General features: G+C 44.3%; 1 protein-coding gene across 19 annotated transcripts in view; it reads right to left on the reverse strand.

The window, feature by feature from the left end:
- Window positions 1-25,298, reverse strand: part of BIN1 (bridging integrator 1) — an 88,142-nt gene that overhangs the window by 49,999 nt on the left and 12,845 nt on the right. The gene's annotated exons all lie outside the window — the stretch shown is intronic.

Below are 25,298 nucleotides of genomic sequence, written 5' to 3' on the forward strand. Positions count from 1 at the left end.
ACAGATACAGCAAAGCAGAGGAAAAAAAACAGTTGCACGTTTTTGGTCCTGAAGCCTAAGTTAAAAAGTCACCCTTATTCTTGTGCTCAAGATTTTCAGAATATTTTTACACACAGTCATAGCTTGAAAACAGATTTACAGATGAGTCAGGAAGAACTCGGACCTCTTATGTTCTGCTGTACTGAAGAGCATGACTGAGGCTTCTCTTTCACTGATCTAATGTTTTTTGCAGACAAGGCAATAGCAATCCAGTTATCTCCTGAACCAGCAAGACACAAACCACATCCCTAATATGCCTTGTGTTGTGCAGTTACACTTTTCCTGATTTAATGCTGATGTCTAGTCCAGACAGGGCGGGGTTCTGCAGCCAGAACAGCTGGATGGTCCTCAGACACAGAGAGCTGTGCAGAGATTTCAAGGAGCAGGGGGTGGCTGGAGCAGTAAAAGTCCCACCTTCTTTCAGTCTTTTGTCACTATGCACACGCTTGGCAAGAGCTGGCTGCTGAGAGCCACTGGGGACCTTACACCATTAATCTGTGTGACATTCAATCCAAGTGTCTCTGAGAGTGTCAGCAGCCACCTCCATGCACAGCACAGCTCCCCACAGCCTGTAAAAAATTCCTTATCAAACCACTTCTTTTATCACCCTTCTCTCTTAGTTCACTCTCCGTGCAGCTAAGTGGATTGCTCCCAGGCTCAGAAGAAAACAGCATTTCATGTTCTGGGCTGGCAGGTACATTCATCACAAGAAGTCTGGGCAAACCTGTGGAGGAGGGCAGCAGCTATTTGCCATACCCCAAGCAACTCCAGCTGCAGGGAGAATGAGATATACTCTGTAATTGGTTAAGGCTGATTATATCATCTCTCTGAACGCAAACTAAAATCTAACAATGCCAAAAAAAAAAAAAAAAAAAAAAAAAAAAACCACGCAAAAACAAGCCTTGTCTCACAGGGACAGTGAAACCAGAGAAAAGCTCATCCAGCCCTCAGCCACAAGAGGTTTTGGTGAGCCAGAGGTGAGTTAGAAAGGGTGCTGAGGAAGCACCTCAACAAGTGAGGCAGCCCTCTCTGGAAAGGGCACTCCAATTTGAAGTGACCTACAACAATAATTTAGTCCTGCTGGCCCACTCTCATGTGGTTTTTTACTGTTTTTTATCTTTTACACTGTTGAGGTGGAGAACACTTGTTATGCCTATTTGGCTAATCTCAGTTTCTCTCTCCCCCATACATGAATGGATAATCCAAGCTCACCCCTGACCACAGTAACTGATTGTAGTGGAAGATGTGATAAATCAGTGCAGTCATTCAGCATCCAGCTCCTAAACCTCCTTATTTCAGCTGGGATTAAATGTCTAGGAGGGAATCACTGTTTTTCATTCTCCCTCTGTTCAACAGCTTGTCTTCACCTCCAGAAATTGCTGATGTATTCTAGTGTCAGCAAAAGGAGGGAAAAGGACACACAGACAAAGAGTATCCTCTTTGTCACCAAGAGCTGAATCAAGAACCACCAGAATTTTAAGTACAGCTTTCTACAGCTCAAATACCAGCAACAAACACTGCAGCCACAAATGCCTAATGTTCTTGGTAAATCTGTCTACACAGCAGGACACAGACAGCATGAATATTCCCTTCTTCTTCACAAACCCTTGGCACATAAGAGCTTGTTGGAGAGAGAAGAGGCAATGTTGTTTGTACTGGCAGAGTCCTGTACACCAGACACTGGTGTTTCCTGTGCCCATCCACTCTAGCAAAGGGGAGCACATCTCATTGCAACACTGCTGCTGAGGTCACACATTCCTCTGCCATGCCAGCAGGAGACAAGCATTCAGTATGGCCTCATCTTTCTCATCAAGAGGTATCTCCTCCAGATATTGTTCAGCTGCACTCCCCTAGGCTGTCAGATCTATGGAGCAGGGTTTTCTCACATGCTGGGTGACTTTCTAGGTGTCCAAAGAGCAGGCACACCAATAGCATCCATCACTGATAACAATAAAGTATGCAAGCTGTAAATTCCAAAGAAGAATTACATTCTCACTCAATGCGCAGATCAGTAGAATTACTGGAGATACAAAGGAGATTTTTACAGGGCTATGCATCTGTCTGGCTATTCAAAAGATGTAATGCTTTCAGGCCTGGAGGGGAGGGAAGGAGAGCATTTAACTGGGAGGAATCTGGAGTATGTCACCAGGGTCAAATATTTAGAAGAGCCTCAGTGCTTCCTGGTGTAAAACACTGAGCAGCACTCACAGACTATTCATTATGGAGCCACATGCCTGCTTTCATCATATCCAAGGAGTTAATTTCCAGTTCTACTGCCCCTTGGGAGACATGCACACTTAGTCTGAGATCATCTGGCCAGCTGGGAAAATCTTGTTCCACTGTGCTAAGGTTCTCTGCACAATTCCTGTAAAACACTGGGCACTGCAAAGGGCTCTAACTCCCAGCCTTTCTCTAAGGAAAAAGCTCCTGCTGTAACAGGAAAACTCAGGTGAGGAACAGCTCTGAAAGAGGAGGGAGGAAGTAAGAAGAAACCCTGTGTGATTCAGCTGTGGTGACAAGGGATGAGTGAAACAGATGACTTGGGGATGCCTGCAGAAATTAAGCAAGGAAAACAAGGTACAAGAGAGAGCCTGGCTACACAAAAAAAAAAAAAAAACCGAAACCAACCCTGCTCTTGCTTCCTACACTACTCCCCATGTGGTAGATGAAGGCTTGTGCCCAGTGTCTGCTGGCACTATGGGCAAGCCCCAACTCTCAAATGATCCCTTTTTTTACCTGCTATGATGCAGCAGAGAAACAACAGCCCTGGGCTGCAGCAGGACAGTGCTTATCTCCTCATAATGCTCTCCCTCATTGCAGATCTGCTCCACATGAACAGCCTAGAGGTCAAAGCCCAAGTCATCTGAGCAGCACAGAGGATGGCGCCTCAATGCTGGCCCTCAAGCCTTCTCCCAGCTCCCCCATCAAAGAGCTGTGCTGGCAAGTCGCACTAACAAATCCCTCTGGACTCCCTGAACCAGGGAGGATGGAGCAGCTGGCCCCGGGTGTGCTGCTGACTGCAGCCATGTCTGTGCTCACTGCCAATAACCCGTGAGCTCACAGGACAGCTCCCCTCCCCAGGCTGGCAGTGCCGTCATAGGTCAGGCTATTCCGGGCGAGCCCGGCTGCTCCCTCCCTCCCCTGCGGCCGGTTTTAATCCTCCAGCTCACTGCAAAGCCAGATAAAGTTCGGATGGAAACTTCAGGCTCTTTGATAGCTATTAATGGAGCAGATTTCCCAGGGCAGGAGACAGGACTCCACCGCAGCTCCCAGATCTCGGGGTGGATCAGAGCTGGTGTGATGTGTCAGCTGCCGTCTGGCGGCAAACCACACCAGAAGCGGGCATGGATCTGGCATTTAAAAGATTAAGCAGCAGCCATGGCTAGGCTCCTTGGTCTGCCCCTGACCTCAGCAGTCCTGGCCCCGCAGAAGGATAGGGACCATTTCAAGATGGTGTAAGATAGGGTGAAGGAGGGAATGCTTTGTATGAATCCCACAGAACACCTTGTGAAAGATTTCAAAGGAGGCTCTAGTGTTGCTGTGGGTTTCACTCTTGATTTACCATGGCAGTAGTAAATTGGTTTACTATGATTTATTGACTTGCAGTCTTGATTTACTATGATGGGGTGGGGCTGTCATCGCAGCCAGTGTTTTTGGCCTCAGGCACCAGCTATCTTTCCCACTGTTTCTCAGAAACCAGGTCTCTTCTAATAATTATAGCTAGACCAGCAAATGCCCTGCATACGTTAAGACCAACAGTCACACACCAGCTACTGTAGCATCTCCAAAGAGAGCCAAATTCCACCCATGGTGCTTTAGTATTTCCTGCATTTGAATAAAAGCAACAAACAAACAAAACAAGGAGACACGGAGTTCAACTGAAGTCTCAAAAGCATTTTAAGAACCTAAAAGGCAAGATGCTATTAACAAATCAGTAAATAATCTCATTCCTTTCATATCACAGATGTGTTTGTAATCTGTTGTTGTGGGCAGAACCATCTGCATTAAACTTGGAATTGCTACACTTCAAGAAGGAACACAGAAGAAGTAAAAGGGAAATATGAAAACCCTCATACCAGAGATGTGACATTTGCTAGCAATGGTCAGAGAAGTCAAGGCATAAAACAAGCCTTTAAAAACAGCAGCTATTCCTAGCAAATTTGAAAATTTGCTTTGAGCTATCCAAGTTGCAGGTTCTCCCCAAAGACCATTAGATTCACACAATGTCTGATCATTACCTAAATATCACAACTTTGTAAAACTTCAGAGAAATCATCTTGTCTTGCTGCAGTTTACCCTTTTTTTCCCAGGTTTGTATAGGTGGAAACACTGCTGAAGGGCAAGCCCCTAACAGTGATTAGCACAGGGTCTCCAGTGCTCTGCTTCAAGCACTGGGCAGGAAGGGAATGGAGATCTGGGCATCAGCCCTGTGACCACCAAATTCTGATACAGAGCAGCAATCCCCAATAAGGACAGACACGTGCAGGCAGTGCAGCAGCTGTCAGCATCAAGCAGCAGTATCAGACCAACTGAAATGCAGTTTTGCCTTGTTCACAAAAGCAACTGTAACCACATTTATGCTTTCTAATAAAGAAATATATTCCAGCTGCTTAATGCAGCCACAGTTCTCAGTCAGCACCTTCCCTTGCTCGCTTTTGAAATATCAATGCCACAACACAACAAAAGCCTTGAAACCCCAAATATTCTCCACAAACCCCATGTAGACTCATTATGTGAGCCAATAACCAAGTAAAAGTCTACTTTCCATGGCATATGGGTCACCCAGGCCAAATACTAGTTTAGGGAATGCAAGTGATGAGCAGGAAGGCAATAAAATAAATGCATTTATCTTGTGGCTCTCAAACAAAGCTAAATCTGGCTCTGAAACATCTGAATTTAGAGTGGTCCAGCCCTGATGAAGGGGAAGTCATTAAGCCCACAGACAAGGAACTTCAGCCCTACAAGTCCACATCTCACTCCCCCCCACAGCATCAGAGAGGGGCTGCACTTAGATCTTACTGACATGGGCCCACTGCCCCTAAATCACTCCATCCCCTGACCTCTCCACCCCTTACCAACAACACCTCTGACTGCTCCTGTGTCTGCCAACTCCAGTGCATAACCTCCAAGTACCAAATGGGCACTGAGCCAGTAACTACTGTGACTAATTTTGAATTGCAATAAATTGGCATGTATCAATGGGTCAACTAGCAACAGAACAAACAGACCTTTGATCTCAGGCTGTTGCCTGTTATTCCATGGAAGACATTCTACTCAGAAGAGGAAGGGAAGAAAATAGTGTCCAAGTCAGATGGAAAGCACAAAGCCACGTAACTGAATTAGGTACAAACAAAGGAAGTTTCATAAGCTTTTTTTAAGCCTCATTTCTTCTGTGCCCAGATGCAATGTGACTTGTTCACTTAAGTAGATTTGTGCTTATGGAATACTTTGGTTATTGCATTCAGATTTGGGGAGAAAAGCATGAGCAGCATTGGGAATCTACTCCCGCTCCAGCCCTCTCCAGGAGAAGGGCATGTCCTCCTGCCCTCCATGCCTGGTTTAGGCTGGTTTTGGGGACAGCCTGGCTTTCCTCAAGCAAGCCTGACACAATTAAGTCTTTCTTTCAAATAACTGGACAAAGGAAGATGGGGGTGGAGAGGAAGAAACTCCAAACATATTAATGCTTAATTTTAAATTGAGGAAATTATTCCCATAGCTGAGCAATCACCAAGGCCCTTGGATCACCGGAAGATAGGAAAGGGCAATGTCAAACTTGGCACAGACAGAGCAGTTCTTGTTTGCTTCTTACTTGCTAACAAGGTCCAATAGATCCCGCAAAGACAGGACATTGCCTCTGGTACAGAGCTAAGTGTTGGGAAATGAGGGTCTAATACTGCATTTTGTTAGCAATTTCCTGAATGACCTGGAAAGCCATGTCTAATGTCACATCCATCCAGCTCTAAGGAGGATAGTTTTGTCAGCATGTCAGACTCACCAAATTTATCTCTAGCATTTCCAGCTGGCAAATGGGAAAAAGAACAGAGAGATGAGATGACCAGTTTTCAGTGTCCAGTGCAAGTTTGATTTTCACAGGTGTCCCTATAGTTTAACTATGTGAGAATTTGCATGCTTAGAGCCATATTCTAAAACACAAATTACTAAAAAGACAATTTTCTGTACACATCCCCTAAAAATATGTTACCAGTGAGGAATTTTAATCATTAGGATAGATTGCATTAATGTCCTTTGCTAATGAAAGACTTTAAGACAAGCATCTCAATTGTGATTTAAGCCGGATTCATCTCATTATAAAAAGGGATCAGACCTTGTAAGGCCCTTCCAAAGCAACTCTTTCCCAAAAACAGAAGATGACAACTTCGATGAAGGTAAATCACTTCATCTCCAAACAAATATCCTAGTCAAAAAGATCTCATTCCTTCTTTCATACAACATGAAGTGTAACATAAACCCAAGTGTGACTAGATACGAACAACATAACATGTGACTAGATACTAACAGCATGAACGTATGTGTCAAAGAGCCATCATCTCCCCTAAACAGCACTATATTATTAAAAAATTTCTGTAGGAGCCAGTCATGCTGCATTGCCTTGAAGGCTTATCTCAAGCATTTGCCTCTAACAGCTGTTAAACAGCAGCCGCACCATGACCTGCACTTTCAGGACACACCTCTCAAGTTTAACATGACTCAGTGTGGTCATATTGCAGTGTCTTTCATGCTTTATCCTCCTCTCTCACACTGTAGTCAATATAGGAAAAAATCAAGTTCCAGTTTTCTCACTCAGAATTGTTTCCTGGAAAACCTGCTTCCTCATAACAGGCTCAAGAGAAAGTTCATGGCAACAAGTTTCACCAGGCTGAAGTCAGAATCTTAAAATACACAGGACATCAAGTGTGCTAAGACCATAGATGACCACAATGAGAAGAACCAGGCCTTACCCCAGTTTTTGGACATTCCTCCCACAACTACCTCCATGGGTTTAGTGGATCTCAGGCTGTTCCTGCACCTGCAGCTCAAGACACCACCCTCCATGCTCTTGCTGGAGAACTTCTGACCAGCCTGGCTGGTCAAAATTGCTATACCCATAGGTAGAACCCTGTGCCCAAGATAAAAAGCCCTCTTGAGGCCAGAAGCCCAGTTACTCTTCTACCCTAGGAAAAAGTCCAGGATGATTTTCATTTCCCTGGTTACCTCTTCTCCTCTTTCTACTGCTCTCAGAACCAGTTTCTCCCCAGGCCATTCCCACTCTACTGACAATACTCAGTTTTTCCCAAAGCAGGTTCCAAACAGTTTCAACCTCCATGCTGCGATCAAATCACTTACCTAAAATGGGCTTTGACATTTCCCTGCCTTAATGCCGCCCCCACACTGGGAAGCCTTCACTATCTGCTAACACTATCTCTAACTGTGCAACACTTTAGAAAAATGTTCGTGGTCCTTTACATTATTGCAAGGCTCACTGCTACTTCCCACAGAACTGGCTACAGTATCTAAGTGGGATGGGCTGATCCTTGGCTTCCCAGAACACAGCAGTGGGACTTGTGCAGGTCAAACCTCTAAACCAAAAGGCACAGTAAGTTCTGTACAGCTTATCTGTGCTGATTCTAGTCTCATACAGACTCATTAAGGAAAAATATAAAGATGACATTCAAGTGTACACAAAGCTCAGGGGCTCAGTCAATTTTTTGCAGCATCAGCTTTGGCAAAAAGCCTATAAATAACCAGCTCTTTGTTCAAGAGCCTTGTTTCTTTGAAGAAATGGGCAAGCTCTATATGCACTCCCTTGCTTTTACTTCAGACAAGCACTTTCAGTGGGGAAAAAAAATGTTCATATTTCTTTTGAATGGCTCCAGTTCAGTTCTAAAGGAAAAAAAAAAAACTTAAAACCAAATGCTCAAACTCAAGAGCTCCCCAATATCACCGAGATATATTTAAAAGCTCCACCCCAAGCTCGTTATTCCATCTAAAGTGTTAATCAAAGTAATTTTTTTAAAAAGAAAATTAAAAAGCCACAAACGTAATTGCTCCCTTAATAGTAGTATGTCCTGCATTTGTTATTTGGCTGTCCTAGGAAAAGCTTAAAATTTGCTTGCAAGGATTTTTAGAACTGAGAGTGTGGGAGACTTCTTTTATTCAAGACCCTAAAGTAACACTGTCTCAGTGGTCAATAATGAAAAGACATTTCTGAACAAATTAGCAAGTTTTTTAAGTCATATGACTAGTCCCCAGATGTTCTTCCATCTAAGAAAAGGTTGCCAAGCACAAGCTCTCTCCTTCCAGCAACAGCTCCTGTGAACACATCTGCAACAAGCAGATTAGCTCTGTTAGATACCAACAAGATGGACACTGAAATTGGAGCTCTTTAGAAGGAAGATACCCTGAAGAGACTAAGTCAAGACCACCTGGTTGGCCTGGCAGCAAATGCTTTCATCTTGGCAAAGAGCAGACCCAGAATGCTTCACTGTTTTCTCCCAAACACACAAATCAAGGTGAAGGACATTCACCACACCTGTATCAAGTACAATACAAATGACATTTCTTGCTTGCACCGTTTGGGGAGAAGAGGGCCCTTCCACATTTCACTGCCTACATCAGGTATGGATTTCCCAGCAGCGTGAAAGGAGATACTGTCACCATGCTACCAGTCACATATGTTCCCACAGCAGGAATGACATGAGTTCAGCTGGCCCCTCTTCCTAAAGGATCACAACTATGTCCTCAACACAGAGCTGTGCAGACTTCTCAAGTGTCTTTCTTTCATGGAAGAAGATACCACGAGCTGATGAGAGATCCCAGCTCAGCTGACATTAACACAGGGCAGGCAAGGGTGCTGTGCTGAGGTTCCGTCACACCTGCACCAGACAGTGGGGACTGCCGAGTGTCTGCATCTTGTGAGTTTGGCAAATGAAGCCAGAATGGGAGAGGCACCTCAGGGTGCTTTTGCTTTTTTTGTTTTGCTGTTTTTTAAAGAGTGGGCTCCTTCATATGCTAAAGCAGCAGCAATTGTTTGCTAAATCCTTAAACGTGGCTTGGTACATGGCAAAGCACACTGTGCCCCAAGTTATCAACTCAGTCACTTCTGTCCTTCACAGTTTCCAGTTCTCAGATATCCAGATATGGTTCAAGCTCAGCAGCTTTTATTTTTGACAGCAGTTTCAGAGCTCAGTTACCAGCCTTGGACAAGATGGCTCTGCTCAGCTTCATGCTGGAAGGGTGTCGACAGATGCTGAATATATTATGAACAAGTGGACGTGAGCTGTCACTCCCTAAGAAGAAAAAGGCACACTGAGGAAATTTGGTCACTATAAATCAGTTGGAGGGGGGTTGGTTAAAAGATCCTCAGATTGTTTGTATTCCTGTTGTGCACCATACATTCATCAACATTAAAACAGGTTCATGAAACAACATGGGAACAACAAGTTAAAGCTGCTGCAAAGTACTTCAAGGAGAGCATTGCACAGCTAGAAATGGCTCAAAACACCTCTTTATTTGATGAAATGTGGTGGAAAGAAAAGGTAATTCCTCTTTTTTTTTTTTGTCCAAGAAAGGCAATATCCATCATAAATATCTTTATAGATAGATAGATAGATATTGTAGATATCTGTATCTATAGATGTAGATATCTTTTCACTCGTATCTTTATTGATGTCACATAGAATGCCTAGGAATTTTGGTACTATCCCATACACAGCTACTGAAATAAAATTCATTAACCAGCAGAACTCAGTATCTTTCAGTCACAGGAGTGTTGATGAACCAACTCTTCTCTCTCACCCTGGTACTCCATGCCCCCAAAAATCCCAAATCCAGGCAAACAGGATTGCTGATTACAGCATCAGCACAGCTGCAAAAGCTTGGTCTGCTTAGTATCATCATTCATCGTACACAACCTCAAGGCAGAAGTCCTTTCTTGTTCCAGATTTGTTTATAGCGGGATCCTGACCCTGGAGCTTTACTCTTCAGGAGTGCTGCAGTACTAAGGCACTAGCACACTAACAAGAATGAAACTGGACCATGTGTCCAGCTTAGCAAAGGGCAGAAGGGCTGCAAAGTATACATAACTAAAAATCCTCAAGTCTCCTACAGACAAAAGATGCAGTTCACTCCACAAATATCAAGTGACAATGGATAACACTGCTAGCACTGCTTACATGTTGTTTTGCAAACTTGAAGAACAAAGACTGAAAGAAGTGGAAACAGAGGGGGAAAGGAACTATAACAAATCCTTTCCAGCAAGTTTTTCGCACATGTCATAAGCATCCAATTGTTTCTGACCATGAACACAGAAGTGAGGTAAGGTAGATACAAAAACATATGGACTGCTAACATGACAGGGCAGTTCTGAGGCAGTTGATGCAACCCAGTCCCTCTACCCTGATTGTACATTTGCACCTTCATTTTAGACAAAAAGGAGCCAAACCCAGGAGCTTTCCTGTCTTATAAAGAATGGACAAAATTACTTCTCTAAATGCTGGTGTTCTCAGTTTGTGTGGTTTATGCATATGGCTTGTCTGGACACCACTCAAAACCACACCCTTCTGCCCAAGTAACTGCCAGCACTATCTGAAGTGACAGGTCAACTCTCCAGAAACACAAGGCCAGTAAGTTTTTCATGATGTTCACAAAGGGTTAAGGAGTTCCACCAGCTTTTATAATACATTTTTCACCATAATGTCAGGGGAACATTGGTGCAAATCCTTCATGCCTCTAGTGGAGGTTATGGAGTATCAGGGCCTAGTTGAAGAGACAGATATTTTTTATTTGGGTTAAACATCTGCTGCCAGACCAGGCCTTGGAGAAGACAGCATCAGAACAAAGTCATGTTCCTGAAAGAATGAAAGCTTACCAAAGGTAAGGAAGGAAGACAAAACCTTTCCTCTTTGGGTTATTCACCTGAAACAGCCTTCTAAGCAATAGTGACCAAAAGCTGCTCTCACCCAAGCATCATTTAATGATGTCAAGCTATGCATTAGCTCAGGACAATTCTGGCTCAGCCATCACTGGACAAGGATCTGCTCCTCTCTCCCTGTGCTACACTTGAAGATTCAAGCAGACCAGGCTTCCCCTAAATAGTCCTCATCCTTCAAGGCCACCTCTGTTCTGTGGGAGGCAGGAGAATTTTTGTCTGGCAGTAAGGTTCCTTAACAGGAGACTCTTCTGAAAGAGTAACAGGGATGCAGCAAGGCAAGAAATGAAATCTCAGCAGTCAGCTAAGACCACATGCTATTTCCAGATGGCTTATGAACATACACCCACAAAACACATCATTAGTTGTGCACAGGTGGGGCCACGGCTACCAGCCAACTCTAAGTTCAGCTTACCCAGAAAACCCAAAACCACACAGTCATACAGACAGCGTCAGAGTTATGAATATGGACTACACACTTCAGGAGAGCAAACTCCAAGTGCCAAAATAGGTAATAATCTTTCAACACTTCAATATCTTAAATGAGAATCTACAACAACTAGTCTATGAAAATCCATGAAGGTTTAACACCTCCCTCTTTCACATTCACCCATGGTTTGAAATTCCTGTTACATTTGCATTTGCAGAAGGCCTCGCCTGTTTTTGTATCTTATTAAGCACACACACACAGACAAACACAAAATCACCACCTAAACTTAGACCAGAAAAGTTAACTCTGCTGTAAATGTCACTGGGTTTAAGCCATGGCTGGGAGGAGAACAAGTTTGTGTTACTGTCAATCAAAAGCCAGGCAGAGACATATTGCTGTATCAAACACCATTGTCAGCTGTCTCCCCCAACGCAAACACAGGGTCTATTCTCAGACTCTGAGAGCCCTTGCTGTGGCCATTAATAACCAGGGAACTGTCAACAACCCACAGCTCTCCCAAAGCCCAGCCTCACATGCCTCACTTGATGTTACAACCTCACTTGGAAAGGCCTGAAATTTCAAGTGGATTCACAGAAAACAAGAACATTTCATATATGAACCAGTGCAGCTGCTCCTGGTTTACAGAGCAGCACACCTGAGTGGACTGAGCCAAGCACAGGCTCAGTTGACCTGCATCATCACTCAGGGGTGTCACAAAGAACCAGCATTTGCTTTGCACCACCCCAGTCACGTCCTATTACAGAGAGACACCAAGGCAGCCCAGCACTCCAGTCTCTCACCTCTCCAAAAGGGCTCACTGAGAATCCAAGATTTTCTAGGAAACTGGTGGATCCTCAGAAACCTGGGAGCAAACCACCTTGCTTTTATTTGATTCTAGCTTTATGACAGTGCTTGTGGACAAAACGAGGCCCACTCATTTTGTTTTGCATCTAGGATGAGCGCAAAGAAGGGGATGTCTTGTTATACACTATAGATTTTAAATTTCCAATACAGACCTTTTAAAGCAGAGCAGACACAGTACCTATAGAAAAAGTAGAGTAACCAGAAGGAAGATATGATTTGTGGCATTTTGCATGGAGCAAAGCTGGGCAATATATAAAGGAGGGGAGTAACATCTCTCACCTTGGACCCAGGGCATGTATACAGCCTGGGAACTGCAGCCACCAGTGCCTGAGCACCCCCTGCCCACCACATTACTTATCTTCCTGTTTATCCACTAAAAAGAACCTCCATGTCTACAAACATGATCACCATTCCTTCAATCCTCTGTCATAATTAAAGTGATAAATATCAGTCAGAATCATAATGGTTCCAAGACACCCACATGCCCAGTGATGCCCCACTGCTACGCGGCCCTGGCCTCCCTCTTGCTTGTGTTCTTCTGTTCAGCATCTTCACATGCTTTTTGTATACATCTGGCACCACAGCTCTAAGTGGTACTAACTCCTGCAAGAGGAGTCAAGCACACAGTCCTCAGCCCTCCTGCACAGCTGACTTTGCCCTCAGCACACTTTCAAAAGGTGTTTAAGGGGCATCTTGAAAATTCAGGGGTCAGTCTGGGGTTCTTTGTTTACTCCCACAAAAAAGGTGCAAATGAAAGCCCTCTGCAAACCTCTTGGGCTGTTACAATGAAAAGCCATGAAGTTACTGTGCCCAGATAATAAGCAAAAGGGGAAAGATGTAAAGTCACAAGGAGGGCAAGTTACTTTGCCAGAAATTATTAACTCCAATTGCATTTTCATTATCAACCCAGGATCTCAGCTCTTAAAATACAACTCACACCACAGTATCTGACAAGCAAAAGGCACCCAGTATTTACAGAGGTGTTTCTCATTTTAAAAAGATGGGATTAGCTTCATTTCAACATAAGGAAAACTCCAGAACAGTTTCAACATGACATATAAACTGATATTTTCAGGGTGGTTCTGATTTATTCCTTTGACTTTGTCAATTCTGTTGTTGATGGGAAGCTTGAAATGGAGACAAAATAAAGATATTCTAGTCTGGATCCAAGCTCACTCCTGCATGGAACAAACTGCTGTGCCCTGTGATCTTGCAGCATAAAGGTCAGCCACAATCACAGGAACAGCTAATACAAAAGGGAATATCTTGGTTGTTAAAGCATAAACTTTAGTTAGCATAGACTTCATTTATTATGAAGATTCACCTAATTTTTAATTCTACGAACATTACATCATGCTAGAGCAATCACTAGGAGCTTGCAATCTATGGGTACACAAGTGAAAGCATCCCAGCAATCAGAAAGGAACCTGCACTCCAGAAGGAAATCTCATCACTTGTAGCTTCAGCTGTGATATCCACTGCCCTCTCAGTCAGCAAGTTCAGCACCACCCCTGGATTCACCACAGAGATTCCTCTTCCATCAAAAATTTTAAGAACTTCATGGGCCCCCTGTGGGAATTTTCATCTTTCAAAAAAAAAAAAAAAAAAAAAACCATACCCACAACAAAACAAAGACAATCACACAAATAGAAATAAAAAAAAATAAACCAAAAAAACACTTGTCACTGAAGACCTGATTTTGTCAAAGTTTTCAGCCACAACATTTGTCATGGCAATGAAAATGTCTTTATACCAACCTAGATACAGAAGATTAAAGACCACCTGGCTTTTTCTGTGAGTCATTTGGTGCTAATCTTGTTATACTGGCTAACAATAAAATCATAATGTCTGTCTGGAGCCCGAAGGCCTTGCTGACCTTCTGTGGTTAAAGCACACTTATTCCATTGCTAGCAGCACTCACAAAAGGAAAGCTGGAAGTGCATCTAGTTGCTTTTATCTCCTCTTGCCCAAGTGTTTACCCCCTGGTAAAGGATTACCAGGAGCCAGAAAGCCCAGATACAACTCAAGTTGTCTCTGGATCACAGCAAGCCTATTTACCCACACCACTCCTGTTCAGATCTCATGCACATTTATAGCTGCTCACCTTTGGTTATGCCACCAACTGCACAGCTTTGTAAAGTCCCCTCTAACAGTCAACATGGCCTGCAAGAACACCATCAGACTTTAGACATCTTTATGTCTAAAGTCACTAAATCTTCTATGCCTTTCTGTATTTTCTTTCTTTATTTCTTTTCTTTCTGTATTTCACAAACTTTTTCTGGATTGCCTTTGAAGCACCAAGAGTCAGTCCCTTGAAACCCCACCTTACACACTTTAAGCCACACATACTGAACAAAGAAGCCCCTGCCAGTATCTAAGAGCATTCACACTCTCTTACATTACATTTCATATTCAACTTGTTGAACTGATGTGCAGTAGACACCCTTGCACTATGCTGGATGACCAGGAAGGATCTGAGTGCACAATCTACTTAGAAGTTGGACCAAAGAACCTCCTAACACATCTCCAGTCCTGAACTCTGCAGCAGTACAGACACTGAGCATGTCCCAGCCTTGCAGCAACTCTGCCCTCAGAGCAAAGTGACCAGACTCCTTTTCTGTTCAGTGCTGGCTGTGCAACACTGCTGCAAGACTCGATGGCACTGTAAAAAAGGCAAAAAGCTGGCTGCACACACTGGAACAAGAGCAAACTCGTTATAGTATACTTTATAGCTCATACATTGATTCATTACAGCCTGGCCAGTAACCAGTCAGGCTGTGACCTGAGTTACTGTCAGTACAGGTCACCACCACAGTGACAAAAGCACCAAGCTGTGACCTTCAGGTAGATTCATCACTGTAGGAACACTTGGGTGACAGCATTCCATTCCACTCATTCTGCTGCACAAAAATTACCATGAAAGCCAAATAAAAGGAAGGGACCAAACAAGATTTTGTGCTTCTCTCCCACGGGATACATTTAAATGCTTTGTTACAACAATCAGGACAAGTTATCTGTTCTAAACCTGCCTCATTTAAACATTAACCGTCTCCAGACAGTCATGTACAACTTTGTATAATGATCAGTCTCTCAAACGAAAAGCTTGTCTCTGGAACACAGCCAAGTTTAAATCTTTACTATAAAGTCAACATCTAAAACATTTTTATTCCAGATAATTACATGCAAGTGATTTTGCCCTTCTTAATCCCACACACAAAATACAACAGAAGCCTTTTCTATTTGCCTAGTCCCTTGCAGTAGATTTTTTCCATAGGTAACATAAGATAAACTTTTGTTTTGACACAGACCCCCTTTATCCAGGTGGTTCCCAAGCCTGTTTCTGTTCTTGCTGCTGCTGAAGTCAGGGAAGAGCAAGAACCAGCAAAAGGGAACTCAAGATTTCAGTGACTAAAGTGATTCAAGGTTTTGTTCACCTACCCAGAAAATGAAATTCTCAGAGAACAAACCCTGCAGAGGAGAGTCTAGACCTTGCTCAAGTGGAATAGGAAGGGCAAGAGCTCAATACATGAAGTAAGGCAGAAACCACAACAGATGACCTGGCACTGTAGGAAGCATCAGAAAGCAGCCACACAGGAGTTGCTGCAGAAGTTACTCCTTCTCCGATTATCCATGAAAGCAACTGTCAGTCAGGACATGAGATGAAAAGCCAGGCAAACACAGGCATCAGCCAAACAACCTCTACCATCTATTACCAAAAATCATCTTTCTCAGAAGAGACAAGGGGATAAACGAAGGAGGCACTCAGTGAAAAGCCATCTCACCACTCTGGGAGTCAGATCTCAGCAGGCAGTTTTGCTTTGCTCATGTTTGGATGGGAGTGTCCACATATATCACCAACATACTGTGCTTCCAGTGGTTCAACACAGCATGGGTAAGGGTTGTCAGGGTTTATTTAAGAAGCTCCCCAAGAATACAAAGGACACATGAAAGGTCCACTGTCATTCATCCAGCTTCTCCAGAACAGCGAGAAAACCCCACTGAGATTTCAGACCATTGCCACAAACAAATCTGTTACATCAGCACAGGATTCCAGATACAGGAGACCATGTTAGGAATAAAATATCTGAGCTCACTCTGCAGCAGTCATGCTAGATTGTGGGATGGTGGTTCTTTTTTTTTTTCCCAAGTGTAAACAGCACAGGGAGTTAGACAGCAAGGCCAGAAGATACTGGATTGAAATTACAGATCTGGCAATAAACACAAAAGAATGTCGCGTGCTTTTCAGCATGTGGTCTGCAGACTTCAAGGCCAATGAAGAACAACTATGGAAAGCAAGCTGTATATTTGGCATTTGCAGAGAAGGCCAAATCCCTGGAAAAGAAAATTAAGGCCCCATGACTCAAGAAAAGGCTTGAGGCCCTGCTCTATTTCATCTAGAACATGGATGAGACTTTCTTCATGAGGTATATTCCTGTTCATGGTATTAAGGGAACCTCCTTCAATATCACTGACACATTCACATACAACTCAGCAATGGGAATGGAAAAAACCTCCTCCACCTTAGAGACAATTCACAGTCTTCCAGGTCTAACCCCTCCAACAGGAGCCAGTACCTGCTGTGTCTGAGAAAAGAACAAACGCCTCATTAAGACTAACACAACACAATCTGCTCCAATTACCAATAAAGACTTAAACCTGAGTGAGTGCAGTATGAAACAAAATAACCATAGTGATAAGATTTCTTGCTAAAAACCTTATAAAGGCTTCTCAGTTTTCTGTAATTCCCAAGCAGAAGAATAAGGGGAACTAAGTAATGTCTCTGTTGGTCTTTAAAAACAGAGCCATACCAGGTCTGCCAGTACAGCTGTCCTAAGACAGGAATCCAGTAAGGCTCCTGCCTCAGCCACATCCAGCCACACCAGTGTCACAGCTGTGGTCACGGCACCTCAGCCCTGGGTGCTGCAGGCACCAGCACGAGCTGGCTCACATGGGTGTCCTTCCAGCACAGTCACACCAGCCTCCTGGGCAGCTCCTACACACTAATTTTGGCTCAGCGTGGTTTTAATAAAAATGAGTCATGACAGCAATCAGCAAGCATTCCATGGCTGCAGCTATCCACACTGGTAGCTCAGGAAAACAAAAATGGGATGTGCACACATCTCTGTGCCTTCCTTCCCACAAGGCAAGTGCCATCACCTAAATACTTCTGCTGCCACCTGCAAGAATGAGGGTAGGCATTGAGGCTGCTGGAGCAGCTGCTCCATTCCCCACCACACTGGACGATGCTCCAGATATCTGATGGGCACGGGACATTGTTACAAAACCTCCCTGCTGGATCCTATCCTGCCACAGGTTTCACTTCCCGCTCCTTAAACAGCTCTGTGTGACAACAGCCAAGCACGGACAGGAACTGGATGGCTTCCATGAGGGGAAGAGAAACCTGAGAAGGGAGGAGAATTTCTCTTAACAGGTGGGTGTTCCCCAGCTCGTTCTAAGTCCCAGCCTGATCCTCCAACACCTCTCCCCACCAACCACCGCACTTTGGTTTCAATGATGTGCAGCCTGCAGCGTGTCAATGGTGTTAAATGCTACTACTGAACAAAGACAGAGTTTAGGAGAAAAAAAATCCCAAAACAAACACACAACTGAGATTAGCAGCATAAAGTATATTTAAGAGTGAAGGTAGAAGAGAACAGGGAATGTCTGTTTGTCACTGTCCCTTCACTGTTTGTTACCTGCCCATGGCCACAAAGGGTCACATTCACCCAATATTTAGCTTCCTCCTGTGTAAACCTCAACCTCACTCATGCTTTTCTCCTCTCCCAGAATATGATAATAGGAAACATCTCTGGTCAGTGTGGTGACTCCAAGCCAAGACACACGTGCATCCCAGGAGGCTCCAAGATCCCACTGGAATCACTGCAGGATGCCCCTGTGAGAGGCAAGTGCTGAGAAGCACGTCCATGCCCCGGGCTGCAGCTCCCAACAAAAGGAGCCTTTGTCCCCTGGTGGCTTTGACTGTGCCAGAATCAACAGGGATCGATTCCAGCAGCGCTGGGAAACAGGATAGAGCAGGAAAAAATAGTCTGGGCTGTTCCTACCTTCTGCTCACCTCTGACTTGCACTGGTGGGGGGAGCTGCATATCAAAAGGTACTTGGCTTTTAAGAAGAGTACCATCCTAAAAGCCTTCAGGCACTTGATATGAGACAGAGGCTCCATCTTCTGTAGACAGCTTAAATACACAAATCGTTCAAAAGTACTGCTCCTACTTCCAAGCAAGACACCTGATGGTAAGTTTCCACAGTCAAAGTCCTGCTTTAATTCATCTCCTGCAAGAAACAAGAGGACCTTCTTTTGAAGCACATTCTCCAGCACAGGTGGATACAGCATCCCGTCCACCCTCATTTCCAGAATGGAACTATCCTGTTCAGGGGATAGAGAGAAAATTTGCTTTGGACCGGGGAAATTCCCAAAACACAGAGGAGTATTTGTAGAGGCCATAGTTTCATGAATACTTAAAAGCTTTCCTGAGAAGGCCACTGAAAAAGCCTCATTTCCCACTCTCTCTCCTGCCTCTGTATCACCACCCCTCCTTGTGCTTCCCCAAGAATGCAAGGGCTAAATGCTGAAACAGGATAGACAAACAAATCTCAACTCAAAAGAGCAGTATAGGTTGGGTTGAAAGTAACCAGTGGCTTCTGATGCCTCAGCCTGGCTCACAAGGGCTGGACTTGATTTTCCACATAGCACTGCAGCACTTATGCCCTCTTGTAAATTTTTGGGCCATTGTTTTGTTTAAGTCACACCAGTGAGGGTGGATTTTGGGCTAAAGGACTATAAAGGCTCATTCAGTAGAATGTCCCCTGTTTCTATAATTCTGGAAAACACCAAGCTTTAGACTTGCTAAACTTGTATTTCAACACTAAAAATTTCCCACCCATTCCTAAAGAGGGAGAATCACTGCCAAGCCTTTTTCTTTTTCAAGATAAGATGTTCAATTCCGGTCTCAGCACTTCAAATTTTTTTAAACTCTTAATTATACAAGGGAGATGCAGATAAGTCAGCCACAATTTGAGACAAACCCATTCAAATTCAGTGGTTTAGGAACTAGTTTATTGACTGAAAACTTGGGCTTTGCTCACCCAGAGTAATTTCCAAACCTCAATATTTACATACCTTCTATAACACTTGAAGTTCTCACTGAGATTCAAGTGTTTAAAAGAAAAAAATAGTGTGAATCTACTGTTCTAAGCAATACAGATATGACCCAATAGGAGATAAAACCAGAATGATAAAGCTCCAAACCAACTTTACCACATATCTTCACAGTTCATGTAACTTCTGGGGTAGGTTTTGCTGTCCAGTTAGGACAAATCTCCCAAGAAACTGAGTGCTGGGTTTCTGAGACTTCATTACTATTAGATCTTTAAAGAGATACCATGTAAACTACTACAAAATTATTTTTATAACTAAACTGATTTTAAAATTATGTAGCTTTATGAGACATTTTTCTCTGGCTGATGAGGTCGCTCTGTAATTGTGGTAGCTACTCTCAGGATGAACTTTGGAAAGCAGTTAAGAGGTTAAAATGACTGTATATTACCCAAATCACTAATTAAACTTCTGAATGAAAGAAGAGCCAATGCACCCTGTAATGTTATTTCTTCAGTAAGAACCAGAGCCCTGTTATTAAATGCAGGTTAGGATCAAAGAGGCAGCCCCATCTAGATTCTGGTCAGATTGCACAGCTGCCACAGGCAAAGGTTAAAGATGATGGGAAGAGAGAAAAAAATAGAACAAGGAGGATCCAGATCAACAAGTAAATAGATGTTACTGTGGAACACCACAGCTCCCGAGACAGAAGGGTTAATTTGGAAGAAGAAGGGACACCTGTGTTTTGGCTGGGCTATGATTAGAGGACAGAAAGCTCCGAGGAGTTGTTTGCTATGAGAGCCTCAGGTCTGCCAAGAGCAGGAAACACAGTCAAAGCAGAAGCACTCCTTCTGACACCAAAAAGGAGCTGGGAGCACAGACAGGCTCCCAGGGCTTCCCTTGGAGCTCTCTGGGGAAAGCCCTTCTCAGGAGCTGAGGAGGGTATCCCAGCCCTAAGCACTTGGCTGTCTGCCACCTATGGAGATGGCTGGGGATTACCTTGTGGGATTGAAAGGAGGGTGGGATTGGAAGTAGGAACTTTAACCATGCACAGCTGATGCTGCTATCTAGGCTTTAGGTGCTTTGCTAAGCAGATGAAAAGAAGAAATAAATGCAGAATCAGAGCTGATCACCAGTTTCTTGTGAAGGGAAGATCCAGCTGCAGCTATTTTTTCCACATGCACCTGCAGGCAAGTGTAAAATGCTTGGACATCTTCCTCTGAAGCAAACACAGAATCATCTTCTGTATCAAAAGAAGAAAGCACATCCCACAACAGCACTGGTACTGCCCCAGAGCAAGCACAAAATACCTTCTTTCTCATCTCTGACTTCAGAGCAGGGACAAAAATAAACCAAAGATGCTCGCTGAAAGCAGGCAGTCTGTCTCTGCCAATCTTCACCAGCACAGACAACACAAACCCAGAACAATTCTGCTGCAGAGAGCAGAGCAGTCTCACCCCCACCACAGCAGCACTGCCAGGAGGAGAGCAGGCTACGTGCAGAGGCTTAGTACACACGTGTGCTCAGAGACGTTTTTTTCACCCCAACACAGAACCACTTCCTCCCCATTATTTGAAGATGTCAGAATGAGACCCCTAGAGAACAAGTAACTTGGCCATAGCTGTACAAGGAATACACAACAGTGCTACTAAATAAACCTGAATTACATGTAGATCAATAACAGTAACATTTACTACAGAAGGAATGGAGAAACTGTCACGGTTCCCTTCAAACCCAAGAAAATCTGCACTGAAAAACTACCTCTGTCACAGATGCATTGTTTAGTTTTGTACAAACCATGATGCCCTTCCACATAATTACTTTTTCTTTCTGTCACAGGCAGGCCAGTATTCTCACACAGCCTCTGAGAAAGCATGACATACAAAAAGCCAAACAAAACAGGTGCTTAATTTAAGAATTCCAAGCATTTTCCCTTACCACTGGTAGAGCCATTGTGTATGGTAGCACTAAGCTCATGCAAGATAAGATTTCTATCAGGTAGACAAGTCCAGCTGGCTTCTTCAGCTATTGCCGAAGAAGATAAAGATATTGATTGTTCCTGGCTCTCTTTCAGCCTTCCGGGTTTTAAACACTGGGTAATGGTGAGAGCAGAACAAAAAGATGTTTACTTCTGCAACCCTGAGTCAGCTTTGCATAGGCTACACCTCAGCCACACAGGGGTTTTTCCTTCTCAAAAGCAAGGATATCCAGTAAAAAAAAAAAAAAAAAAAAGTGAAAACTGGTCTAAAGGATTCAAAAGAACATTCCCAAGTGGTCATTCTCAAAGTGAGATTTCCTGCTTGGGCAAGACAGGATTGAAGCATCCAGGATGTATAGATATTAGTCCCAAGATATACTAACACAGGTAAATAAACACAGCTATACCAACCCTTCTCTTTTTTACCTGCACCCACATGTTACTAGCAAGAACTAGTTCTGGAGCCCAAAGAAATGAGTTGCACTGGTGCAACATGCCCCAGGGACAAAGCACAGGGACAGGGGAACTGAGTGACCTCACATCATCTCCTCCTCACCCCTGCAAGACCCTCCCAGAGAAGTCACAGTTGATTGAACAAAGGGTATCCTGACTTGTACCTTTCTTTTCTTTACAAAAGTGGCAAAATCAATCCAAGCATGACTGATGACTAGAAGGAACACTAGAGAGAATGACAGCAATGAACAGAAAGCAGATCAATGGGTTTTAGAAAGGAAGCTGTAGAGCCAGGCAGCAAAGGCTGCAGAAAGCACTACACATGAATTTTCATCTCTCAGCCTGTCACCACGAAGCAGATTCTGTTTTCATACATTTTCCTCATGTTTCCAACCACTTGTTAACATCCCTGTTTATCCTGGCCACAGTTTCAGGATAACACACAAAAAAATCTGTCTGGGTTGGTACAGGCACATGGGGTTAGAGTAGCGGGGCTATCATCACTACTGGAGACAAGATCCTGTGAATAAAAATATCATCAGAAGGTTACTATAGTCAGAAAACTAAGGAAGGCAGCAGCAGAAGGAGCAAATTAAAGAAGAGTTTGTTGTCTCAACACACAGCCTCTTTTCCACATTTTAATCTCCCATCATCCAGAGACTCCTTACAGGTGAGTGCTTCAAGCATTGCACAGGAGTCCGCACATCTTTCAGACCCCAGGTTTCTTCTTTTTGCATCTTCCCCAATAGCTTCATCACAGAAAAAATATTAGGGATGGGAGGAAGGAACAGGGTGAGGGGGGACAGGTGAGGGAGGGAACAGGAAGGACTTAAGACTTATGAACAACCCAATACCAACAACAAACCCTACAGTAACAGACCAGAGCAAATGAACAATGCCCTTTGCTTGAACAGCCTTCCCTCCAACTCCAACCCTACTGTTTTTAAAAAAGAAAGGGACATTATTCAAGTCTTGTGATTTTCCATGTGGGAGAGAGCTGATTTTTACATTACAAAGTCATGTCTTAGTGCCACAGATCCACCAACAGCTCAAGGAAAAGCAGAAGAGGAAGCTCTGAAGGCAGCAGGTTCCAAACATGACAACTTCACCTCCAAAAACAAGTACCTGTTGCACCTGATGAAAAAGGCTTTTTTTTTCCTGTTCTCCATTCCATGAAACAAGGAATTAGTCATCCCTTAAAAGAAGCACCTGGTTCCTCAGCACCATGAGAAAAAAAACACAGGAATAACTCTTATTTTTTCTGGACCCTTCAACCCTTTCCACTACTCATTCTGGCTAAAAATATCCATCAAGGCTTTCGATACCCTTCCATACCTAGAGCATGACTGGCTTCGGGCCCACGCCATCCCCGGCTCAAGAATGTGCTGCAGGGCTCCTCCCTCAGCACAGCTCAGCTGTCCCTTTCCTTCCCATCACTGAGCCTGGCAGGCAGACACTGCAGGCTCTCAAGGAGGGCTTTATTTCCAAAGTCTGCCACTCCACTGTCCCATCCTGGTTTTTATTAACAGCTCCATTCATGATGGTGAAACCTTAACTCACCCAGGACACCAAGCTGTGCTGCTGCTCCTTGCTGCCTGGGGCCCAGGATCGGTGGCTGCAGGGCTCTGAGGGCAGGCACGGGGCACAGGCAGCCTCTGCTAAGGGCAGCAGTGGGGTCAAGAACCTGTTCAAGAGCAGGACTCAGCCCCCACCAGCACCGGCTGCAGAAAAGCAAGGCAGATCATCACACTCAAGGAGATTTCTTTGGCAATCCTTTTCTTGCCTGTCCTTCTGAAAGTAGCGCTTTTTTAGAAAAAAGCTGGCACTAGTGCCATTTCCCCTAAAGCAAAAAGCCTCATTCCCTCCCCTGGAAGCCCCATTCCAGCCCTCACTCTCTCCTGGTCTTCCTTACCCCTGGTGTAGCTGGACCACTGTTTTTTATTCAGCTCCCTAAAACACATTTGTTCCTTTTACACAATCAGATCTCCTGTGACAAGGGGAACATTTCCATTCCCTACCCCAGCAGCCTGTGCAACTTCCAAGCCAGTGTGCTGCTCTCAGACACTGAGCACAAAAGGTTTCTGATGGCCAGGCCACTCCTTCACCCCCTCCTGCCCACCACAGACACGGCAGCTCCTCACCCAGCCTGCCCACCCCTGGATGGCAGAGCAACCAGCTCCTCCCATTGGAGATCCTGGTGTCCCACCAGGTGGGACTCTGCTCCTGACACCATGGGAAAGGGCTGGAGCTAGGAAACAGAGGTGTTAGAGCAATTCCAGTATAGTTTCCAAGATTTGGCAGGGCAGAAGGAGCTTTTCTTTTTCTCCTGTTTTATTCCAGAAGACTTCACTGGGTGCCTCAAACACAACCACAACTCACTGGTGACAGTTTTCATGACACAACTTCCCACACATGCACCTTCCTATCTGTCTGCTCAAGTTCTTCAGGGCAGAGCAGTTCCCCAGAGCTGCTTCTTTGGTTGACTTTTTCCTAAGCAGAACTGCACTGTTTTGCTAACAAGTCTGCCAGCTCAAATTCACCTCCTGAGCCCTTCTTTCCTTCCTCAAGTATCCATTAACTCCCATTAATCCACCCTCCTGGATAATCAGAGTAATGCTCTTTAAACACGTAACACAGGGCAAAGCCACTCTCTGTCTGCAAGTTGTGTTAGAGGGCATGGTGACCCTGCAGGTAATGTGATTGGGAATATGCTCCAGAGCCTCCCAAAAATCCATTTATGGAGAGGGGCCCCCAGAACAGGACATGACTACTGCAGAAAAAGCACTTTTGCTGAGTCTCCTGGCATGCTCAATACACCTGGCTAAACAGCAACTTACTGCAGTCTTAAAACAAAGTGTTCCCTCCCCTCCTCTAACCACCCTGGACAACATCTCGCCTAATTTAAGAGTGACATTGGATGAATCATTTCTGTCTGTGTGAAAGAAAATCATTTTGAGAAGAGCTGGCAGCACGATTTCCCGCCCTTCCCTGGTAAATTGTCCAGGCCATTAGCAGCCACACTATACAGCAGTTGTCAAAAAGTCAGTGCATTGGAACACCAAAGGAGAAGACACTGGGATTCTTCACCATCACAACAATCTGCTTTTCTGACTCTCTGACCTTGCAGCAGGAGCTGAAAGGAGGCGGCTTTGGCGCCCATTGCAGGAGAAGCCAAACTGGTGCACCATGAACCAGCAGAAATGGACAGCTGCTGTTAGCACCTATCAAATACCTTGGAACTGTAACTTCATTTAATTCGCTCTTTTGTTCCAGGAAGAGAGCCAGTCAGATTTCCTCAGTCAGGGCAGTTGTATCCTCAGCCCTCATTCCCCACTCTGTGCAATAAGTCACAGTCAGCTCACCACACTCAGGAACCTTGAAGAGGGGCTGGTTTCTCACCCATTCCTGCCAGCCTGAGAAGCTCAGACTCAGTGAATTCAACAATCAAGGATAAAGACAAAGCTCTTCATCCAACAGTAAAAATTGATTTTTT

Source organism: Lonchura striata, chromosome 7 (assembly GCF_050655825.1).
Source record: "Lonchura striata isolate lonStrDom1 chromosome 7, ASM5065582v1, whole genome shotgun sequence".
NCBI classification, from domain to species: domain Eukaryota; kingdom Metazoa; phylum Chordata; class Aves; order Passeriformes; family Estrildidae; genus Lonchura; species Lonchura striata.